Source organism: Cyanistes caeruleus, chromosome 3 (assembly GCF_971803275.1).
Source record: "Cyanistes caeruleus chromosome 3, bCyaCae1.hap1.1, whole genome shotgun sequence".
Lineage (NCBI taxonomy): Eukaryota > Metazoa > Chordata > Aves > Passeriformes > Paridae > Cyanistes > Cyanistes caeruleus.
This window is the reverse complement of record NC_141703.1, coordinates 71,014,473-71,034,753: the sequence shown is the minus strand read 5'-3', so window position 1 is coordinate 71,034,753 and position 20,281 is coordinate 71,014,473. Positions and strand designations below refer to the sequence as shown.

Genomic DNA, 20,281 nt, shown 5'->3' with positions numbered 1-20,281 from the left:
CTTGCATCCATACTCTGTGTGTTAACCTGGGACTGTATGTGCATGGAGACCCATAATCTTTTGTTATTCTTGTAGGTGGCTCTGAATGCCAAGCATTATCTTAATTTCCTATATTTGCCACCATGAGAAATTCGACATACATCTTGCTTTTTTTTTTGTTTAAATTTATTTTTGGTGGGCTCAGTGAGAGAAAGACCTGCTGTTTCAGCACATCACAGCACATAAACCACTCCTCAGCAGGTGTTTCTGCACAGGCTCCTACCCTGTGAGGAACAGAAAATTACCAAAGTGTGTTTACCTCGTGCAGCCAAAAGCAGCTTTCCTGGGCATGCCCCATGGCACAGCTGCTGCTCAGCCAGTGGTGGGTTGGGTATGCTCTCTTGAAGAGACTCCAGAAAATGGGACCACTCCAAAGCAATTCCTTAAGCTATCTACAGACTCATTACCCATTTTATCTCCTCTCTGGTCAGAACAGGAAGTAACATCCGACTTCAAAGGTGGCTCCTAACCTGGGCATTGTTTCAAACCCAAATGGAAATAGGACAAACCAGGCTGAAGAAGAAAAAACCTGTGCCCTCTCCCAGGTTGCAGCAGTAACCACCTCCCACATTTAACATGGGAGAGAGAGCTGTTCTATCCCAAGATAACCCCATGGTACCTGCACTATGAACCTACAGCTCATCCTGCTCCATCTGCACCCCACCTTATGTCTGTTGGTGAGGACCATGTCCAGCTCATTACAAACTGGTGTCTCTGGCCCTACCAGGCCCAAGGGCTGCCCTCCCTCCATACATTTATGCTATCTTGATATACATTAAGCTCATCAGAGTCTTGTGGTAAAAGCAAATGAATCACAAATGAAGGGAGAAAAAGAGAAACTGTTTTCACATGGGTTCTGAAAACTCTGAATTCACTGTGTACTATCTGAATGGCAAGGCCACAGGCAACTAAAGGGAATATGAGAAAGGAAAACAGTCCCCTGACTTGCTTTCAATTTGGTATCTGCCTTCCTGCCTTTTTTAAATGGGAATATGTGGTGCTGTGGGTTGGGAAATAAACAGATGTAGCTGGAAGCAACAGATCTGCTTCTTTAGTCTCACAGCACAGCAACACTTGAATAAACACGAAATGTCCCTGGGAAGAGCCCTCCTGGAGCTACTGCCAAGTGACAGACGGGTGAGTTGAAAGGTTGCAATGAGGGAGTCAAACAGAAGGGCACGTTCATTAATGCAGAATACAAGGAGAGAGCAGGGAGAACCAGTACTTGAGGAGGCAGAAGGAAGACTTGATGCTTTTGCAGTGATGAAGTACTGCCACTGGAAATATGGTGGCATGCTAACAGGATTTTTTTGAGTTTTTTTTTATCCTAGTAAGAGAAATTTCCCATAAGCTTGGTAGAACAGGGAATATGCATAGCTTTGGCAGGACTGTATATAATTATATAATATTATTATATAGCTATATAATGATATAATATTGTGATACTTTCCTTGTACATTGTGCTGAGAGGAGGGGAATTTTGAAAGCCTACTACATTAATACATCCTTTCTACAGGTATTGCTCTTGCTGTAAGGTAGGAGACACCTCACCCCAGTATGTCGTACAGCATCAGGTATTTTTTGTCACAATTGTTGCTAATTCTCATCATTAATTAGTAAAGTAATTTCAAGTCTTAGTCTCATGCTAGAAGGAAACTGAGGGGTGGGTATGAAGAGTAACTGAAAGAAAGTCTGTTTTATTTCCGAGAGACCTGGGGTGAGGCCAGATCTTGCGTAGCAGGTAGTGTTCTCAGAACAAGTGAGAGAGTTTTAAGGCAAGAGCTTGTGAACTAGAATGAGACCTCTTTTCACTTCCATTGCAAATTTTATATACATCTAATCAGTAGTAGTTTTCTCTGAAAATAAAGATGCCCTTATGTTGCAAGTCTTGCACAGCAGTTATATGCTTGGAAAAATGAAGGTACTGTAAGACTTGCTGTGTTTTAGAGATCTTGGACTGCTGGAATGGAAAGCCCATTATTTTAAAAGGAAGCAAATCCAGATGACTTGGATGTGTCACCAGTCAGCATGGGCTCTGAAGCTACCTGTTTTCTTACATCTTCATTTCCTTCACTATGTTCTTCCTCCTGTCCCTAGCCCCATCTTCTGATCTTCTTCATCTGGGGACTTCTGAAGGAATCAACAGGATGCAACCATGTTTTTGTTCCCATGGTGTCTGATTGGGGTGATATTTCTCCACTTGATGTTTTTGGCTTCTCCACATTCCTCTTTTTTTTCTATGTTTTAAATAGGCTGAAGAGGATCTCATCACAAGTTAACAGCAGAATTCCCTTTTGACTCCTACAGGATCTCCCACTCTGTCTGGAGAAAGCAAGGACTGAAGGCAGAAGCTGGAACTTCTATGGTCAAAGAGTGGTTTTAATCCCATTCAATTAATCTACACCAATTTGTATAAATCTGTGAATTTATGACAAAGCTCCGATTTTTTGCTTCTGGGTGTTAAGCATTTGTTACTTCAGTATGATGAATGACCAATATATGCAAATTTCTGTCATTTGCTTGCCCTTATACATTTTTTTTTCACAAATATATATCTACTGTCTTACTAAATATAAATATTCTACTAGAAACTTTGCAACAGTTATGTGTCTATGAGCTGGAAAACAAGGAAGAAAATTTTTGCTCAAAGAGAAGAGGATGAAAAAGACACTCTACTTTTTCAGTAGCTCATGACCATATCCAGAAAGTTTTTTTTATCCCAAAAGGTGTCCATGATTTATCAGTGCATTATGCATCTTCTGCATTACTGAAGGTCATTTTCTAAGACATAACACTGAATAAATAAAGTGGTTCACTGAGAGAGAAGATGGATGTGACCTGCAATCACTAAAGAATCTCAGTAGACCTGCAGATTTTACTGAACTTGCAGGGATAGTTTGGAAATAGTTCTCCTGTATAATATAGCCTTTCCCATGCTGCTATTTAACATAAGAAAAGATTCATAGCTGTAAAATGCTTGGGGAGCTGCACTGAATCATGTACAGAAGAGAACTCTCAATACAAGATGTCCTAAGCTGAAGTCTTACACAACAGACATGCAAGTGCAAGGGTGGGTTATGAAGCAAGTATTGCTGCTAGCATGAAAACACGGTATGTTGCAATAGCAGGAACTTCCAAAAAAATTTCATCTCCTATCAAAAGGTAATTTTTTATGATGCAAACAGCTGATAAATCTTAGACAACATTAATATAGAACTAAAGTCATATGGCCAGGAATTAGACACAGTTCCCTGTGCAAGCGGATCAGACCTCACAGCATTAGTATGCAGATGAGGCACAATACTGACTTGAGAGAGAATTCCAGAGGAGTGGTATGAAATCATGCAAACTTCCAGGGCTTTTCTTATGAATAAAATATGAAAAATTGCTCACCAAGTGAAGATGGCCATTATGTTGAAAATTTTAGCAGCAGTTGTATTGCTTGCAATCATGGAGAGCATGTAGAGCTAGAAGATATTGTATTATTCTACCCATTTGGGACATTCTACTTAGATACACAATATTTAAACCTTTCAGGTGTTGAGAACACTGAGAAAACTTACTTCTAGAGAAAGATTATATGAGGCCTTGAAAACTTGAGAATGCTCAGAAAAGACATCATGTTCCCTAGTAGCATGTTCCCTAAAATGTTTGTTAAAAGCTTATTTAAACCCTCCTATCCTAGCAAAGATTTATTTGCACATCTGGAATTAGGTATTTAGGCATTTTCTTAAGAAGTATGTAGCTCCTTCTCATCCTCTCTACCAGTTCTATGATGTTTTCCATCCAGATATAGGTAAAGAGCTTGGCTTGGACTTCTGAACTTTTTGCCACTGAACAAAGGAAACCAGACACTGCAAAATTCTCTGAGTGTCCTATTATAAAGCACTTATATGTCCATCTTGTGCCAGAACTTCCTCCGTGAAGTGCTTCTGGTGAAATGCCAGGAGCTTGATCCCCTCCAAGGACTGGCAATTAAAAGGCCTCCCCAAGCCCTGGTTCTGCAGTAAAGGCAAATCTTTCTAGCTGCAGAGAATTCCTTAGCTCATAGTTGGGGAGCTGACTGCCTCACTCAGATCAAAATGCCAAATACTTTCCTGAACTTTCTGCATCGCCTTGTTAGGTACTTGGGTTCAAGCAGCAGATTGCATAAAAAGCCTTGGAGTCCAGGGTGAATCCAACTCCAGAATTACTTGATTTCATGCCCTTTGATTCCCTTGAGATGAGCTGTGCTAACAGGGCAGTTATCTTCTGCTTCAAGATTGTTGACTGAAGAAGTATCCTTCAGAAGGAGGCTGGATTTCCTTGAGTTCATCCTACATTTTAAGTACAGAGAGACATGTGGGTATGAGTTTTGATGACAGATTGTAGCTCTAAGCACTCTAAGCATAACTTTAGGTAAAAACCAAAGCTCTTAGTCTTCAAGAGATATTCTGCAAACATGGCAAGAAAACAAATTTAATTTCATTTTACTTTTTCTTCCAGGACATGCCTTGCTCACAAAGGAATTTTGAGAGGAAAGGGGTGGCTTGGCAGTGCAACCTCTTCAACAATGCTTAGATCAAAATTCTGGCATGATGTTTGAACAGAAGTCTCCTGTGGTAGTATACATTGTATACTGTCTGGTGTGCTCTGCCTCTTTAAGTAGCCCATCTTAAGCAAAAAACCTTGCCAGGGCCCAATCAAAGGCCTGCAGAAGTCAGTGATGGGCTTTAGTCCCTTGCAGAGACCTTGCTGCCATGCCCAGCCCTGCTCAGGTGTGCACCTGCTGCATCCTGGCCAGTGGCTCCACACAGAAATCCACTTACTCATGTTTACTGCTGTGGGACAAGCTCTAACAAGCCCTCAACACTAACTGGCTCTTCACAGCCGGAGTTCAAACATACAAAATGAGGCATACCCTGTGTATTCAGGCTCTTTCTACTCTCTAATCAACATCTATCTTTACTCCCCTGTCTAATTTCACCCTTTTTAATTTACTGTGTGAAACAATTACACATTTTTGCTTTCTCTAGTGTACATTTCCTCTAATTACAGCCCCCCAATATCCTAAGAAAGATTCTATGTAATTTTTTTCAGGGACTGTAACCGTTCTTTAGCTTGGGAATAGAACCTCAGCTGTGACCTTACATGTGGACCATTCCTAATATTAGGGGTCTAGTCTTTACAGTGTGACCACTTTGCTAGTAAAAAGGGGGTTTAGAAGAAAGGGAAATTATACCCTGATGAAGGATTGCCAATTCTCACACTATTATTATGAGTCTCACAGTATTTTGCTTGAAGTCTTAACTCCTCAAAGCAGGTGCTTTAGTGAAGGTCTCAGCTTTCTTTCTTTTGCCCCTTTTCCTTTTTCTATTTTTTTTCCTTTAATTTCAAGGGAATATTTCTAGCTCTTAAATTTATAAAGATTATCTTTAAAATTTCGTCCTGTTCTAGCAGGATCAAGAGGCAAATAAAAGCACTTCAGAAAATTAATTAAAAACCGAGATTTTCTAACCAAGCTTATGAACTAGTCCCATTTCCAGAATAAAGGACTGATCATATCATGAGATACAGTAGTCTACCAAGCTTCTAAAGACAAAAAATTGTTGTGAGTTTATTGACTGTTAGTAGTAAATGTAACAATTTTAATATCCTTCATCTTAGTTCTTCACCAAGTTCTCAGGATGATGACCTTGGCTAGATATTTGGGTTGACACAGTAATAAAAATTATGTGTGGAGCTTGGTAACACCACCTATAATTAAGGTTTCCTAACATTCTGTATTTTAAGATCCTGTTTTTTTGTTGCATATAATTTGCCAGATTAACTATTCAAACTGTAATTACTCAGGTGTTTTCCTGGGATAGAGGAAACATTTTTTCTGAGTAAATTTCTATCTGAAGTGTTGCTCTGCTTCCTAGAACAGGCTGAGAGGAAAAAGGTCATTTGAGAAGAGTTTGCATGAAAAAAGTTGAATGGTTTCACTGACAACTGCTGGCATTTACCTGCTTTGCACCAGAGGCCAGGGGTTTGTCAGGAAACAGGCACTGCTTCCAGAGGTGGGCCTTGTGCTATCCTGGAGAAACTGTCCTCAAATTTGGGCCAATTTGGAGCCCCTGCAAACTGCAAGGTCACAGATGTTTGTCTAACCTTTGGTTAAAAACCTCTGCTGCTATTCTGCAACCCCTGAAAGTAGATTGTCTTAGTACTTAACACTTATTAGAGAGGTTTTCCTAATATCTGTCTAGAATCTCCCTGGCTGTAAAGTAAGCTAAATTCCTCTTGTACAGCAGTGAGTGGACATAAAGAACAACCTATCACTGTCCTCTTCAGAATAACCTTTTGTGTACTGCAAGACTGTTATCATGTCCCTGCTCAGTCTTCTCATTTCTAGACTAAACAAACCCCATTCCTTCAACCTTTTCTCATCGTTCCAGTTTTCTAAATCTCTTATCATTCTCTTTGCTCCCCTTTTGGCTGCTTTCCAGTATATCTGCATGGGCTTTTTGCTGTGCACTGCCCCAAAATGGACTTTGTTGCAGTAATGTAATGCAGAGTGAGTACTGCTCCTGCATCATATACAACATTCCTCCCAATCCCACACAGAATTAAATTATTCTTTATTTTTTATCAACATCAGTTTATATATGCATTATTGATTTATCTTGCACAGTGACCTGTCTCTTGGTATTGTTGCCTGCTTCCTTACTCCTAATTTTACTAGCATTTTACTTCTCCTTTCTAAGTACAGGGCAATACATTTATCTTCACCAATTTAATTTGGTTAATTTTAGACAATGCCTCCAATTTATGAAGGTCACTTTCAGTTCTAATCCTAACCACTTAAAAGCTTTCAGATCCTTCTAGCTTGACACTGTCTGCAAATTTTACACACTTTCTCTCTTTTCCATTATCCAAATCATTAACAAAAATATCAGATAGACTAAACATTACAGAACCTGGTTGGACCACACTTGAAATTCCTTCCCAGTAGAATATCAAGTAGCAAAATAACTTTCTATGCACCCTTGGTGGGTGTGTGACCTCACATATTTACATGCTCCTGTTTTCAGTAGCAGCAAGAATATCAAAAGCAGAGAGCAGGAGGCAAAATTCCCGGCCCAGGAATCCACCTGTCTGCTGCTGCTGCTCCTGGAATTGTGCAGTAAAGCCCCCCCAGGAAGAGAAGTGGCAGCTCTTGTGGGAGGGATGCAAATGAAGTACAGAAGACCAGGGAGCAGAGACAACCTGTGAGAGGCAGAAAGGCTGCTCTGGAACCCTGACACACTTCAGTGTCTGTGCAGATGCTCCGGGGATCAGGACCCAACCATCTGCCCTGGAAAGCACACCTGCAACCTGCCACAGAAGAGAACAGGTTCTTGAGGCTGCTGCTGCTAGCTCAGCATCATGGGTCATAGGAGTGCCAGAGCTGGAGTCTCAAGCTGCAATTAAGACTGGGAAGCTGGAGAGGTTATTGTACAGTAAAAAATGTTTAAAAATATATATACACAAGTAAATCTGTGAATGTTGCAAAGACAAGTGTTCAGTACTCATATACCACAGGAATGAAGACTGCTGATGGAGATTTAATTATTCCCTTTTTGGGTATGCTTTGTGCAAAAATTTACAATAGCTTGATTTTCCAGTAGGTCTCAAGGAAAATGGTATCAAGGATTAAGTGTTTAGATAATGCTCCTGCTTGTCTTTATAATTCAGTGTGTTTCAGCACACTATATTTGCCACACAGTAGGGGTTCATGTAACACAGGCTGACAATGGATTGCACTTACCTTTATAAAATTCTTTTAAAGTATTCTTATCAGGTTAAATACAATTCTAACAAAACCAAGATGATAAGGAAAAAAAATAAAAGGAATCATCTGGCAAACTATATTCAAAGACTGCAGAGTCTGTGCATTTTTATTTATAGATTAAGATGGCTCTGCTAGAAGAGGCTGGATATAGGGAAAAGAGGAACATTTTTATGATGAATGTTGATCAAACAGTAATGGAGAAACCACCATTATTGACTGATACAGGACATCTCTTACAGGCATCACCTGTCAGGCCAACCACATGATGGACTTGTGGTCATTATTCAACAATCCAGTCTCCTGGAAGACACAAAGAAATAGGTTGTGCACCAGGTGGACTAGGATTGCAGGTAGGCATGAAATAATGGGGTTGGGAATGTTTTTTAATATGAAAACATCCCCTTTCTAGCAAGTTTTTCTAAAAATTAATTTTTCACTGTGTAAATAATCCTGAAAAATTTATGCTCATCAAGAAAAAATGTACTTTATGAGATATCTATTGATTATTTAGTCTACTGGTCCTTCTGACACTGGAGCTTCCTTGGATCAAGAAAAACCTAGAGAACATAGAATTACTCTGGCTTTAGGGATTTTCTTCTTTCATTCATGATGTGCAAGTTAAGTGTTCATCAACCAGTATCAAGGACACACTTTTGCAAGCTACAGAGACTTTTTTAACATTATGGTAACCCAAATATCCTCTTACTAACGACATAAATCCACCCTAGGCAGAGGTATGAACATTGGCATGATATCATGAGCTACAGAAGCTTTGAAACAGATCCAGTGCTTAAACAAACTTTTGCAGTTAAGCAGGCTTTGGGATTGGATCAATTTACACTGCTTTTATGCTGTTTACTTCAGTGATACTTTTGATGGCAGTGTTACTAATGGACATATTATGCAAAGGTGCTGCTCCCCTCAGCTTCATAGTAGAATTTCTGTCCAATTTACTGAAAGCAAGAACTGATTCTGAATAAATTTTAGGCACGCAATGAAGCAGTTATCCTGAAGTTTACTGTCTGAATTCTCTCACAGGTCAATGGAAAGAGTATGAAAGCCTGCAAAATTTCCAGGCAGAGGCAGACACATTTGCCCTCTGGAAGCATTCACAAACACATGCTTCTCTCCACTGACTATAAGGGAAACTTGGCACTTTCTTTCAGGGCACAGGTTACTTATACACCTAAAGTTTAGGTAGGTTAGGAGGTGTTATACACAGAATATATTTGCTTTCTGCTTTGCAAACAAGAGAGAGGCCCTGTTTGCTCTAACACGTGCCATACATTGGAGAAAATCTAAGGGCAGTGGGCCTTAATCTCATTTTAGCCAGGTGTTAGCCTGGGGTAACTCACTAATGACAGTGGAGTCTTGCCAACTTTGCACCTGTGCAGTGAGAACAAAAGTAAGTCCATTAATGATGCTTTTAGAACTGGCTGGAGAACAGCAATTCCACTTCATGATAACTTTGAATGTTGCAGAATTGATATTTTTCCTATATTGGAATGAAAACAAAACCTTCCAAGCCCTTTGTCAGAATGTATTTGAATGGAAAAATGCATTTTTGGATCAAAACCCCATCACATTTCTGTCTGCGCTTTCCTTCTCTTTTCCTCTAATCTTAGAAACCTCCTTCTCTCCCCCAAGTCAACATGGTCAATTTTCCATAAAGCCTGTCAGCCTCAGCAGAGAATATTGGTTTGGCAAGGAACTTCAGGAAAAGAACTTTCCAGACACAGCCATTGGTTAATTCCATACAAAGATATAACAATTAGAGAGCAGAGAACAGACAGGAGAAAAGTTACCAGAACTATAGATTCACTTTAATCAAATCCTTTCCTGAGCTCTGAGAAAGATTCTATAACTTTTTGCATTGTTTTTGGTTTTGTTTTTTTAATTTTAATTTCTATTGTCTTGTCCACTTGTGACTTGCAGCTGAGACTACAAGCAGTAGTGCCAAAACACCACTGGAAGTACCGTACTTTATTGTTCTGGCCATATTCTGGTGTGTTGGTACATATTGTTCGTATGCTCTAGAGGAAAGAAGCTGGTTCCTATCAGATTTCCAGCTGAGGCCAGGCTGGGTCACACAGTAGTTTCCAGTGTTGCCGTCACAACCTAAAGATGACAAAGAGTATGACCCTCTGCAGGACAAGGATAAATTTGAGGCCATTTCTCAGATTTTTTTGAATGGCCATAAAGGTAACTGGTCACTTTTGCTTCTGTGTGCATCTCACACTGGGTGCTGAATAACCTTCAGACATGGTACTCTGGGTAGTTATTCTTGAATATCAACAAATCCATCTTTTCTTCCCTTTTGCCCAGAAGAAAAGGTCAGAAAATTGTACCAGCTCTGAAAGTCTTAATTCAAGCTGCTTAAATTGCTGCTCTGTACTTTTCGTGTCAGAAGTATTTTCCAAAAGTGAATGTGTCACCTAATATGTTACTTTTTTTAGAAACAAACAAATATTTCCTGGAGATTGCTGAATGTCAGTTATTTAAAATGCCGCATTTATCCCGGAGTCCTGCCCTGCAGATAGAAAAGAAAGTTCTTATGTCCACAGTTCAGAGCAGCTACCATGGCCCATTAAATACAGTCAAATTTTGTTATCATTCTTCCTCTTATCCTGCCTCCCTCTATTTTTTTCCACTTAAATAGATTGGACATTCAGAGCATCTCATGCATGTTGGAGGAATTTCTTGATGTTGGCAACAAGCTGATATAATGGCAATCCCCCACAAGCAGTGCAGCAGAGAAGAACAGAGTTTTTGGACTTGCCATCTTTACAGAATATTTCTTCCAACTCAGGCAGTATCAAAAAATCATACATTAGAGACAGCAAAATAATCAGGGATGCACTAATTCTCTGTAGGGAGTACTGAAACAACTACTAATAATGCAAACTAGCAATTGCACAAAATCAAAACCTAAACTAACAAGTGAGGAATGTGAGCTACAAATTGATGTTCACTGATCCTTGTTCTTACAAATCCATCAGCCCACAGGAATCTTTGTAAAGCAGGAGCCTCTTTCTTTTCCACCATGGGGCTTCTGGGAGCACATGGATCCCTTTTCTTTACTGTACATATACTTTTTAGAGAACAGCAGGTTAAGCTGAGGGTCTTGGGTGTGCTTTCAAGAGGCTCAATGAACTTAGGCCAAGTCATCCAAGAATCATCTGGTGAAGAGTAAAGATTGGAATCAAAACCTCATCCCTGTGGCATAATGAGAGAAACATTCATAGCATAAAACCTTTTCCAGGCAGGAGAGAAGAGCAGGCCTCTCAGAAACCTGCTGGATGTTGTCAAAAGGATCACCTTTGGTATTAGGGACTATGGCAAGTTGCCTTCTTGTTCCTGCCTTGGGTATGTTTTCTGACCTTGTCTTCTTCATATATACCAAAGACTGGACTCTTAGTACAGATATCTGTTTCTGGTACTGAACTGGTCACACATCCAGTCAACAGAAAGGGTGGTCAATGAAATCATAAGGCAAAATTTGTGTATAGGTACTTAATACAGGCAGGAAGACTTGTGTCCCTAAAATGCATCCTTTTCTTCACAGCCCAGTCCAGGAACCTTGGCTTACTATATCCCACATAAATACCTGTGTTGTAAGCCTGAACTTAGGTTACATAAATCCCACCCAAAATAACACTTACCTTAGAAAATAAATAGCCAAGCAGTCAAATAAAATTTGAGCAGAGCATCATGACCTCTCCCACCAGACAGTTTCTTCCTGGGAAGAAAAAGAGGATGAAGCATACACAAGGGTATTAATTTGCTTTGACTAACATGTAATTAGGAAGTGAACAGATGCACTACAGGTGCAAGGCAGTATAAGAGTCTGTGTGAGATCAGCATGCAGTAGAGACACAGTGAAGTTGGTTTAACTAGGGAGTGGGTTGCACACCAATTACATTGTTGAAAGCCTTGATATATACAGTAACTGTTTAATGATAATGGTGGAAGAATAATATTTAGAAAAACAAGGAAACAGGGAAAATGCACCATATTTCTAAAAAAGAAATCCAGAGAAATCTTTGTATTATTTTAAAAGTAAATGCATGGCCTAGTGTCCTGATTTCAGCTGGGATAGAGTTAATTTTATACTTAGTAGCTGGCACAGTGCTGTGTTTTGGATTTAGTATGAGAATAATGTTGATAAAACACTGATGTTGTAGTTGTTGCTAAGTTGTGCTTACTCTAAATCAAGGACATTTCATTTGCCAGGGTGAGCAGGTGCACAAGGAAATGGGAAGGAGGATGTCCAGGGCAGCAGACTTCAACTGGCCAAAGGGATACTCCATACCATAGAATACCATGCCAGTATGTAAACAGAGGTGAATTGCCTGGGAGGGGCTGATTGCTGCTTGGGAACAGGCTGGGGACTGGCCAGTGGGTGATAAGCAATTATGTTGTGCATTACTTGTCTTTCTAGTTTTAATTATAAAAAATTAATAATTTCTTTCTCCTTTTTATTATAGTTACTGTTACTATTATTTTGTTGTTGATATGGCTGTTGTTGCTTCAGTTATGAAACTATTCTTGTCACAACCTACCAGTTTTACTCCTTTTCCCAATTCTTAGTCCCTCTGTGGGGAGCAGGAGGGAATGAGTGGCTGGGATTAAACCATGACATCCAGCAATTGAGATCTGAGCCATAGAAATACTTTGTATTGATATAATTGGGACATTTAACTATTAAAATCAGAGCCAACACCTTTTGTTGCTGGGATAAACCACATCTCCTAAGCTCTTCTTGCTGCTGTGTCTCAAGGCAGTTCCTTCTGTTACCTTCACCTGTTGAATCCAAAAATTCTGCAGGTTGTGCCCACGCACCCTTCCAGCCTTGTCCCCTGAGCTGTTTGTCCACAGCCTGCCAGGGTTTCTGCTCTGCAGCTCCCTCTTCCTTGAGGTAAAAGCCCCTTCTGGAAATACCTCCTGGAGAAGACTGTTTTGATTCTGGTGGGGGACATATCTGTGAAAGCTTTTCAAAGCTCTCTTTTTATGACGTCTCGTGGTTCAGTCCATATATATTTTAGCCTGTGATTTAACTAAACCTTTCTGTCTTTAAGACTAATAATTTGAAATCTTTCTGATTGCCATGATCAAGGCAAGGTGACTCTTAAGCTACTTTTGGAGCAAAGACTTTTCTTTGAAGTGTTTGTTCTGAGTCAGAAATTTACTCCAACCTGGGTTTTAAGTGACCTGTAAGTATCTGGTTAAACCCTATCAGGGCCCACAGAGATTCTGGCCTGTGTTTCAAACTAAGCATGTGCTTAAATAATGAATTTAAATTAATGCTTCTTGTATCAGGGCTTTAGTTGATTTTTTTTTCAATAAGCTGGTATAACATTTCATTCTAGTTGATGAATTGATGTCAAAGTGCCAGAATGGTTAGGTTCCCAGCCTCTAATTTCAGATCTTCCTCTCTGATCTGGGATAGCAATCACTGTCTTGATTTTACACAAAGTGTTTGATCCTCCATGCATGTAAATAAAAATCAAAGTTTCCATTCATTTCTGTTGTGCAGGAGTACTTCCACAATATACTGGTGGTTCCTGTGGCCTGACACTGAAGCATTAAATTAAGAAACATGCACTTTTATCTCCAAATCTCAGACTTTTTTCATTTAAAAATACCTAAAAAAGCAAGTACCATCACTTGTAGCTTAAAAAAAGGAAAATAATTTTCACCTTACTGTTAAAAACAAACATCCTGTTTTCTGCAGATTGAGCTACACAGCTTGGGTTTAAACATGAGACAGAAAGAGGCTTTTGCCTAGCCTTATGGTTTTGTATAATGGTAATTATATGCATGAAAACTGGGTTTCCTTCAGCAGTGTTTCTGTCAACAAAAAACATATTGTTATGCACTATATTCTCTCTCTCTATTTTGTGTTCACTTATGGACTTCAATATGATCACCACTGATGAAGAATGATACTTCTAAAATGAAATGTGAGGGTACACAATGAACAAAGAATTGTAATGTCAAATAGCTCAGATATGAAGATAGACAAATTCAAAATAGTGATCAGACAGTATTTGGAGTCTAAGAAAATGTGAGGCAAAGAACATGATCCTAAGAAAATGTTGGAACAATTCAGCAAACTTTATGTCAGATGCTCCATTAATGAAGGCCATTAACTGAGATCTATTACTAAGAAGAAACCTGTGGTCCAATACAGGAATTATTTCATGGTCTGTGTTTTCATTCAGGATATCAGTCCATTAAATGATTAGAATGGTACATTTTTGCATTAAAATATGTCATCTAGCAGTAACACAACAGAGACATTAGTCAGGACTCTGAAATCCTGTTAAATTAAAAAAAATTACACAAAGATACAGGATTCTTAATTATTTCTAATTGAAGTTTCTTAGAGTGGCTTGGATCCACTAGTAAATTCAGTCAATAAAGTGTTTTGATATGATTGAGAGCAGGGGAATGAGGAGAGAAGGTAATAGGTGCAGAAATAAGATTATATTCTGACATCTTGCCACCCTGGCTAGGATTTCTGGGCCAGAGTGATGATTAAGCTGAAAATGAGCTCTAGTGTGGGGTAGTGTGGGTTTTCTCATATTCTGTATGAATTCGTTGTACTCATTCATATATACTGTTCATATATTCCTATATGAACCGTAATGTGATGATTGAGTAAGAAAGGCAAGATTAATTTACTTCTCTACATGCTAAATAATTAGCTGCTGCTAATTGCACAGTGTGCACCATCTTGACATGTTCACATTAAAAAAGAGTGAGACTGCAGAGGCTGTAGCAAAGAGTGACATGGAAAAGACCTGCTGGTGAGAGACTAGAAGCCAAAGTGTTTGCCAAAATAGTCATTGTGAGATGCCATAATTGCAATGTGCTAGCACCCTCAAATTGGGAAAATATTGTCTGCTTTTTTGATGGAGTGGAGACAAGGACTCAGCTGGACAATGAGCAAAACCAAAAGAAGTGGGTTTAAAACTGGCTGTTTTTCTGAAACATTAGTCAAGATATTGATCTCAACAGAGGGGTAGCAGATAGAAGACCAAATGAAATGTTAAGATGTTTTGAGGAACTAAATGTTTTCTTACTCAGATTTTTAGATGAAAGCAGCAGAATTAGGGACAGTATTATTAGAATACAGACCTAATCCATGCCACTCTTCTCTCAGCTGCTACAAGATTTCGCTCCAGGGATGCTGAGAAGAAGATAAGTTTCCATGGAAGCAAGAACAAAGGGGAACTTTCCAAGGAGTAATATTTAAATCCTGAACCCTGAATTTCTGTGTGACCTGGAGCTTTTGTACACCTGGTTGATGGGGAAGGTTTTGAACCTAAAAAATCACTGACTTGAATTTTAGTGAGAGTTCACTGCAGGAACCTTCAGTGAGTGTTCTGTGATGAAACTGTGTAATGAGATACATGGATTCCAGAGATGTTTTTAATCTGAAAGGTTACTCCATCAGAATTATTGCTTATACATATCATGGGCTAGAATGCTATGAATGACATGAAAATAAAACCAAAATACAAATTCATACATACCAAATTTCCCAGAAGCTGGTGATTTTGGTAAATTGGGATGTAGATAAAGCTGTTTGTGGCTTTAAGTATTTAGCATTCAATTGAAGAACTTGCAAGACCAAAACCACTATTTGTCATCTAAAGTTTTATAGGAACAGTATAATTTTGTACAGTTCAAACTTCATCTTCTTCATGTCCACCTCCAGCTCACAGAACAGCAGTCCTTGCTGGTTCCATTATCCCTTGTTTCTCACACTGAAGGACTGGTGAACTCTGTGAACCTAATAACAAACCAGTTCTAGTAATTCAAAACTCATGTGTGTCAACCTCTTAATAATTACCACTGTACTGACAGGCTTATTCCTGCTTACATCAGCATATGTAAGCAGGCCCAGTACTTTCTTTGCTTTGATATGATATCACATTCTCATTTTTTCTCCAAGGACAATAATTATAACTCATGGTCACTCAGCAACATGTATCCAGTGACTATGGACAGTGGAGTTAAATCTTGTTAGAACTTTTACTTCATTCCATTCAGTTTGTATTAATTTAGACTATTTACACTTTAAATCCCTAAAATGGAAGTACAGTTAATTAGGTATTATGGAAAAATAATTTTCTTGATGAATTCATTAGTCTTTTTAATTTGACTTCTTGCTGAAGAGCTGGATGAGAAACTCTTCCACTCTTCCACGTTTCCATTCAGAAATGCTTTTGAGTTTGCTTTAAAAAAAGAGATAATTAAATGGGAAAGAGATGCTATCCACAGCTCTCTGGATTCAGATATCTGTTGGGGGTTGCAGTGTAGTCATAGAGGTGATAAGACTCAGCCTTTAGGACTGCTCTTTAGTATAGTACAGAGGAGGAAACATTATCTTGTGGGAGTAGTTAAAGAGGGAAGGAATGAACGTTGTCAATGTCTATTGCCCAAAATCCAACACCTGTACTTCTTCAATAGGTCCATGTGTTGCCTGGTGACACCTCTGAAGAGTGTCTTGCCACATTTTCTGCTGAGCATGATGGTTGAGGGGCTGCTAGATCTGCTCTATCTATCTATCTATCTATCTATCTATCTATCTATCTATCTATCTGAGGTATCATGGCATAGGCATCTTCAGTGCAGGAGAGATCGTACAATCCAGTTCTCTGGTGGGTGAAAAATGTGTATTTACATTTCCTTTTTCTAGGTAGGAAGGAAATAAATTATATCCTCAGAGGTGTGAGTTAGGGAAGGAAATAAATAAGATCTATGCAAGAGGCTTTTCTTTTAGGAGTCAGTAAAAGAAGTCCAGTGGCAGACATGCATAGAAGATCAGACATGTAGAAATGAGAAAATTCAGTTTAGAAACTGAAGCAGCCAAAAGCCAGAGTGTGTAAAGTTCCTAAGATCAACATCTGCCATCTGAAAACTTTACAGATCCAGTGTTAGACACCATGATCTTTTATCAGTTGTAGCTTTGAGCAGCACTGTGGGACTGTTCTAACTCCTGTGCTCCTGAGTGATGTTCATTAAAAGAGAAAAAAGCAGCTGAATTTCAGAAAAGCTTGTTTTGTATCGAAGTGTTAGGGTCCAGAGGACACTGTCAGCTCAGAGCTCCTACCCAGGCACCCTCAGAGCTTCCCCCACCCACCCACAACACAGGACCCTATGTCAGTCCCCCTGGCTTCCCCCCCATCTACCCTTCCCCTGGGCATGGCTGGAATGGCAGGACAGGCTCTGCCTCCACCCTGGGGAGCCCCCAGCTCTGACGAGCCTCAGGGAGTCCCGGGTCCCCATGGTGCCCTGAAGCAGAGGATTCTCCTTATGATCCTGGGAGCCAACTTCTTTCACAGTAATCCATCAGTGAGGCGATGGCATAGGTAATGAGTGATTGCATGCCTTGGCCTCACGTCAACAGAGACTTACATGAACCAGAGTACCTAGTCTGGATCAGAAATGATATGCTGAGACTGATCTTAACTCAATTCAAACTTGTAAATCACAGATCATAAACTATAATGAGACTTCACTTTAAGTAAGGACAAGAAGAAAATCTGTGTCCAAAACACCTTGTATACAGTGCAGACTTGGCCATCAGACACGACGATGACATAATGTTGGTCTTTATGGAGTCAGCCTTTTGCAAAAAGCCAAATTGACTGGACATTTCTTATTCTTTTTTTTAAAATATATTTTATAGTAAAAGAAACTACCTTGATTTAGACTGCTCGTTGTACATGGAAGAATCTGCTGATACCTAGTTTTGAATTTTCCAGTGATATGTGGCAGCTGAAGTGAGGTTTTCTGATCATTTATTTTGAGAGAAATTAACAGAGGGTGTTAACTTATCTCTTACTTTTGATAACTTATCACAAATTGAGCAGGATTTGTGAGAAACTGATGCTGAATTTCTGTGGATATGGCCCTTCCATATGGTTGGAAACTTCTGAACATAAGGAAAATTTTGTCTCTGGCCAGAAATGTTGAATGGAAAAATTCAATTATTGTTTGATATGGAAAGAGAAGGTGAGTCATGCTCATTTCTTCCACAGTGAACAGCATGGACTTTCTGCATCCAAAGACACAGAAGTAATTACTACTGCTAGTGAAAGTGGGAGCAGACTGACCTGCACTATTGGGAGGTAAGGGCCTAATGTGATGCAGCAAATGCCATGATGCCCTTTTGATATGGTAACAAAAGTTTTTCCACTGATTAATTTCTTTAGTCATATTTTGAGTAAGTTTGATGATTGCACATCTTACTGTCTGTAGGAGGCAGTTTGATTGAAAAAGGAGGGCATCACTGTCACAGAGAGGTTATTTTCCAACAATTAATGCTCATCTGCTTGCATGTAGCTTAATGTAGTTGAAAGTTAGTAAGAAAAACCTCATGGATCTTTTGGGATCTTGTAGCCAGTTTATTATTTTTTAGGAAAACTAGAAAGCCTCTGGGCTGCCTATGTACACAGAGGTGTATGAGCCATTTGTTCTGTATCAAAGTAGTCCTGGATCCTGAGGGCACAGGGAAGGAAGAAAAGGCACCCAGGATTGCACCTGGGATGTTTTTCTTTCTCTCTTTGGATCTTGGAACACATACCCTGTGAAAAGAGGCTGGGGCAGCTCAGTGTGTTCAACCTGGAGGAGAGATGGCTTCAGAGGGACCTGAGAGCAGCTCCCAGTGCCCATGGAAAGGTCACTGAGGGTACAATGAGCTCTTCAGTGGGATGCACAGAGAAGGGTCAGATTTCTGGAACTCAAATTAGGTTTAAAGGTGGAGGGTGCATGGGGTAAAGGCATGGGGTGAGAGATACATCACCTCATCTTTGGAGGTTTACAGACAGCTGACAAAGCCCTGAGCAGCCTGATCTGAATTCAGTCTTGACCCTGCTTTGAACAGGAGGTTGAACTAGAGACCTTCTCAAACCTTCTCGAACCTCAATGAGTCAATGTCTTTGGATAATAAAAAGCAAAGTAGTGTGACCTCTTTAGCATTACAAAACATTATATGCTCTTTGTAAAATCTGATGTATTATTATCATGATTAGATGAATTATGACTAACTTTACCACTTATTATATGTATAAAAAAGAATATACTATTTCCTTCTTGACTAGTTATCTTGCTCTTTTAAAATCATATTTTCCCCATTGATCTTAGTCATAACATTAACTGACTCATCTTAAAATAAGTTATTTACATAATCTTCCTATAGTCTCTATGCAGAGTTTTTTTTCTGAAAATAGCTTCATAATGTTTGATCATTGTGTGATAATTATGTCTTTTCTGAATGAAAATTCTGCTTTTAATAAAATCAGGCAACAACATTATCTTCATGGTCCCACAAAGGACTATACTTGCAGAGAGTGCAGGTCCTTCTAAGTAGTGTGAGATGATAGGGTGGATTTCCTTGGAAGAGCACAAGCTTCAAAGGGTTTGTATTGTAGACCATGAAAATTCAAATTTGCCTCTTCAGCAAAGATGGAGAAGAATACTTTCTGTAAAGGCAGCAGCAGGATTTACTTCCTAACACTGTCAGATATGTCAAAGAAATGACATGTCATGTCAAAGAAAAAGCCATTTCCTCCTGAAATCTTTACTTCTGAATATTGTTTCTTTTGTTTTAAGATGACCTTAAACTAGAAAGGAAAAAAATGTTCTTTGATTTTGTAATTTTTTGCCTTGATGCTCTACTAGGAATTTTTTATTTGTTTAGATATAATCTGCACCAATATAAAGAAATAATTATAGGAAAGACAAGTAAAATGGTCCTGTAAATTTGCCACTTCTAATTCCTTTTCTTATACTATGACCTCCTCTTCAACCCTCATAGTGTTAATCTAAACCTCTCATTTTCCTCACATAACATCAAAGAATAACTCAGGTTTCTCTTTAAGGGATACATGCAAAAACCTCTATTAAATCTTCAGCATACATCAAGATATTCAAGTACAGAAAATTATTCAAATTTCATTTCAGTGCCATTTAAAAGATATTTGTCAAGCTTATTTAAACAACTTACTCTCGTGAGAGTTAGTGTTTGCTTCATTTAGCCTTCCTTTCTTTAATGAACTAATATTGTTCCTCCGATGACATTCATGAGTGCCTGCAGGACTTCCTGGGTGACTTGGCAGAACTTGGATTTCTGGCTCTGTGGCAGCAATAGGAGATATCAAAAAGGGCTGTGTGGTCTAGAGAGGGCACCTTGCAGCAGTCCTGGCTGTATCTTTTAATGCTTTACTTTGCATGTGTATCACATACACGAGTAAACGCTTAGATGTTGGACAGATTTGCTTACAAAGCATTTACTAAATATTTTCAAGGTACCCACAAATTCCAAGAGTGCAAGAAAGAGGTATTTCACTACTTGCCCCGTTGTGAGGAATTAGTATACATTTTTTTGGTCTTATTGTGAGAAAGACCTTCTGACCAAGTGCAAGATTTTAA

The 20,281-nt window shown here is 39.1% G+C and overlaps 1 protein-coding gene and 1 long non-coding RNA gene across 2 annotated transcripts in view; one reads left to right on the top strand and one right to left on the bottom strand.

The window, feature by feature from the left end:
• Positions 1-304: 304 nt before the first annotated feature.
• LOC147654232 (uncharacterized) lies at positions 305-11,648 on the bottom strand. Its single transcript, XR_015284751.1, has 2 exons — positions 11,497-11,648; positions 305-4,355 (listed from the first exon to the last, which is right to left on the bottom strand). It is a non-coding gene; the product is annotated as an uncharacterized LOC147654232 (long non-coding RNA).
• A 434-nt stretch (positions 11,649-12,082) lies between these two features.
• LOC111923643 (uncharacterized) overlaps positions 12,083-20,281 on the top strand; it is a 65,462-nt gene continuing 57,263 nt past the window's right edge. The window contains exons 1-2 of the transcript XR_015284749.1: positions 12,083-12,177; positions 17,890-17,979. The gene's annotated coding sequence lies outside the window, so the exon portion shown is untranslated. The remainder of the gene's footprint in view (positions 12,178-17,889; positions 17,980-20,281) is intronic.